We start from the raw sequence: 4191 nt of genomic DNA, 5'->3' as shown, positions 1-4191 counted from the left end.
TTTGTTTGAATTTGGGAGGTTGGGAGATATTGCTTTCTGTTGTGATTAATGTGTCTTGGGCCCGAGGCAAACAACAAATACACACACAGACAACTTTCTTTATCCAAGTGTACTTTAAACAGGTTTGTTTTTGCTTTGTGTTGCAATATACCGTAGCTTGAGAGGATTAGCAAACGTCCGTGCTGCAACTTTTCCTTAAAAGGAAAAAACTGTTGGGACTTGCTGCCAAATTCTTGTCCGGTATAATACAGTGAGACCAACACTGGAACATTTTAACAGCATGCACCTCATGTGTTTATTTCATCTGTGAGTGAGCTGCTACTGGGGGCAAGAGTGTGTGTGTGTGGTGGTGGGGGGAGGGCTGGGGCGGTGTCTCTTAGATCGGGTTGCATTTGAGTATCCTTCATATCACATAGCCTTATGTTTAGTTATATCGTGTGATTGGCCAATATTCTATGACACACCATATGGTTCTCAGATTGATTGACATTTCCAGTCGGGTTGCTTTCTAGGGATTTTCAGACACATCTTTAACTAGGCCACTTTTCCATTCTGGCAAAGCTATGTAATGGTTATGGTAGTTAAATAAATAAAATAATTTGCCCCACAAGAAGTTACAGCTAAACATAGAAAACCACTCTGTAGCTAGACAGGTTAAGAGGCAGGTAGACCGTTTCTATATAAACAGCTCAGCAGATCACAGGACCTAAAAATAATAGGCCTGAAGCAGCTCTAGCCTTTACCTCAGTCACTGGTTACATCCCAAATGGCACCCTATTCCCTATATAGTGCACTACTTTTGACCGGTGTCCATAGGGTGCCATGTAGGGAATAGGATGCCATTTGGGACATAATCTACAGTCATATCAGTTCCTCTTAAAAATAGACCCTGTGAATTTCTGCTTTTTTCTGCTCTGCCCCCAGGGAGACTGGGTTATTTCTGAAGCTTAAACATGATTATTTTTACTTGGAAACTGTCGTGACAAGGTCTCCTGATTTAAAATGACTCTCAGTCGCGTCTCCAACATCTCTCTTTCTCTTTCTTTCTAACCCCTCTCTTTATCTCTCTCTCTCTCACACACCCAGTCTTCTCTCTCTCCCAAACACCGCCTGGCTCTTATTTTCCTTTCTCTCTTCACCCTCTCTCCTTCCCTTTTTCTCTCCCTCTCCCATGATGTGCAGTCGTTCAGCTCAGGGTAGAGGGTAGGGAAGGATAATTACACCTGAGATCTGGCATTGATCCGTCATCATAATTCTTACCTGCTTCCACAGCATTACTCCACAGCAGTCATCGCCACAGCTGGCTCGAATGGTGGGGGGTGGGGAGATCAGCTCCACAATCCTGCTATCATATGCACATTATAAACCACGCTCACATCTGACATATTTCAGCAGTTTTTCAATATCTATTATATACACTGTATCAACTTAGTCCACGCATATGTTCTGAAAGGATTTTTTCTTCACCCATCACTCTTCAGTGCCATCTCCCACATTAAAAAATACCATAGTATACTATGGTATAAATACTATAGTATTCTCTGTAGTGTTTTTTCTGACTTTACTGTAGTATTCACTGTAGTATACTGTAGTATTTACTGTAATGTTTTTGTGGACATTACTGCGGTATTTAATATAGTGTTTTTGTTTTACTATCTTTGACATAGAAGTGGAGGCTTTCTCCTTCAGAAAACCTACTAGAGAAATATTAAAAGAGCACATTTTCCATAACCTGTAGGTAGGTAGGACTGGGGTCTGAACAGATAGTTCAGACCTTCTGCTCTTTTCTATAACCTGTAGGTAGGTAGGACTTCTGCTCTTTTCTATAACCTGTAGGTAGGTAGGACTGGGGTCTGAACAGATAGTTCAGACCTTCTGCTCTTTTCTATAACCTGTAGGTAGGTAGGACTTCTGCTCTTTTCTATAACCTGTAGGTAGGTAGGACTGGGGTCTGAACAGATAGTTCAGACCTTCTGCTCTTTTCTATAACCTGTAGGTAGGTAGGACTGGGGTCTGAACAGATAGTTCAGACCTTCTGCTCTTTTCTATAACCTGTAGGTAGGTAGGACTGGGGTCTGAACAGATAGTTCAGACCTTCTGCTCTTTTCTATAACCTGTAGGTAGTTAGGACTGGGGTCTGAACAGATAGTTCAGACCTTCTGCTCTTTTCTATAACCTGTAGGTAACACAATTTTTGATCTATACTTAGCACGTAGGTTTCTCACTTATGGGTGGCACAAATTGGGATATGGGGTAGGGGAATGGTCAGGTTATATGCAAATGTAATATTGTAGTATATACCAGTTAAAAAAGTGTAGTATTTTTGCAGACTGTATTGTTTTGTGGACATTACTGTAATATTTACTACAGTGTTTTTTTTGCAGATAATACCATAGTATTTAGTACTATAGTATACCAAAACGTTCCATCGTAAGTACTACACATTATCGAGGGATACGAAAGTGTGTAGTATAGTATTATACAGTATACTACAGTTTACTATAGAATTCTATAGTAAGTATTCTAGTATTCTATAGTAAACTGTCATTTTTCATGTGGGCTTCTTTAGTCAATTCCCAGTTACACAGATGAACATGCAGGGGGATGGGAAGGTAAGCTCCACAATCCTGATACCATATTCACATTAGCAGAACAGACCATGCTCACATGTTAAGCATTTCAGGAGTTTATTCTATCTCCACTACATCTAATGGTTTCATTTTGATCCATGCACCACAAGTTCCAAGCGCCGAGGTTTTCAATAACTTTTTTTGAAAGGAGTTCTCTACACCCACCATTATTCAGTGCCATCTTCTTTAGTCTATCCATCCACTTCACACATACACATTCTGTTTCTATGGACAAACGCATAGTCATCATGGAACCCGAAACCCCTTCAGATCCTTCAGTGTTTAAGAGGATCCGTACTGAGAATGCTGACTGAGAATGCTGCACCACACGTGACCCCAGTAACTATAACTCTAGTCATGAACTGTAAGGAACTCTTTGGTGTAGGAACATGATTTAGGAACATGTTGACCCCTAGGAGGTCATAAAAGGGGAGGTGAAGTCTGGAGCACAACATTCCTCTTGCGTCCCAAATGGCACCCTATTCCCTATTTAGTGCATTACTTTTGACCAGAGCCCAGACCTGCACTAAAAAGGGAATAGGGTGCCATTTGGGACACTAGATGATTCACACGCTCATTCCCCTCATAGAGCTCTCTTATAAATGCCTAGTTGTTATGGGCTCCTTTGGTTCTTCACTGAGACTAGAAGGGTCTTTGTCTAACTTTATCTAATATCTGTGAGACAAACTTGCCTGGGGGAATCACGAGAGATATATTTCATTAATCCTCCTTACTCATCAAGTCTCTTCTTTATTTCCTTTTCTTTTCTCGCTGCAGTGATGAAAGTCTCCAAAACAGCCAGGAGCAACAGCTCAGGTAGCTTGTCTACAGGAAACCCAAACTATTTTTAAAGCAGTCAGACACTTAAATCATAGACAGAGCTAAGGGGAGCTACTAGTCACAATCACCCTGCAATGTGCTGAACCTCTCCGAACACTCAAAAGCAAGAGCTCAGTCATGTCTCCAGGTAACTGTTACGAAGGATACTTTCAGGAAACCCAAACCAGTTTTAAAGCAGTCAGACACTTAAATCATTCCCCTGGCTACCTGAGTCAAAGCTGAGGTGGGAGAGGAGCGCTTAGGTGAAGTGAGGGGAGTTACAGTACAAGTAAGACATCCCAACCAACCAGCATTGTATGTGTCTGAGAGGCAGATGTTGAAAACTAACCAAGTCTAATTTTGTTCTCAATGATAACCAACAACATGGTTCTGTAGCCTACTATAAAATACTGTTTACTCAGAGAATATGCCAAAATAGTTTTAATACTCCCTCGAAATCCAGACTGAATTATGTTATGGTTCACTATTGTTTTGAAACAAATTTGAAACGGAGCTGAATTCAGGTGTGATTTCCAGGCTAGGAGAAATATAGAAAAACGTGTGCTCATTTTGTAGGCTATTACAACAGTGTTCCACAAATGGCCATGTTTCCCTGTTCTGGCACTCTGTCTGCTAAAGCCATCCACTCTCCCATTATCCATCCACCAGACACTGTTTAGTGTTAAGGGTGTTAGGGAGTGGGTGACACCCCATAAACACCACACTCTAGAATTAATTCAAT

At 41.1% G+C, this 4191-nt stretch overlaps 1 non-coding gene across 1 annotated transcript; it reads right to left on the bottom strand.

The window, feature by feature from the left end:
- Window positions 1-1671: 1671 nt before the first annotated feature.
- LOC118964751 (U7 small nuclear RNA) lies at window positions 1672-1724 on the bottom strand. The gene has a single exon (XR_005051944.1). It is a non-coding gene; the product is annotated as a U7 small nuclear RNA (small nuclear RNA).
- Window positions 1725-4191: the final 2467 nt, after the last annotated feature.

The sequence above is a fragment of the Oncorhynchus mykiss genome, chromosome 5 (genome assembly GCF_057628025.1).
Source record: "Oncorhynchus mykiss isolate SJ-2025 chromosome 5, ASM5762802v1, whole genome shotgun sequence".
Lineage (NCBI taxonomy): Eukaryota > Metazoa > Chordata > Actinopteri > Salmoniformes > Salmonidae > Oncorhynchus > Oncorhynchus mykiss.
The sequence above is the reverse complement of the archived record's forward strand: the minus strand, read 5'-3'. Positions and strand labels throughout refer to the sequence as shown.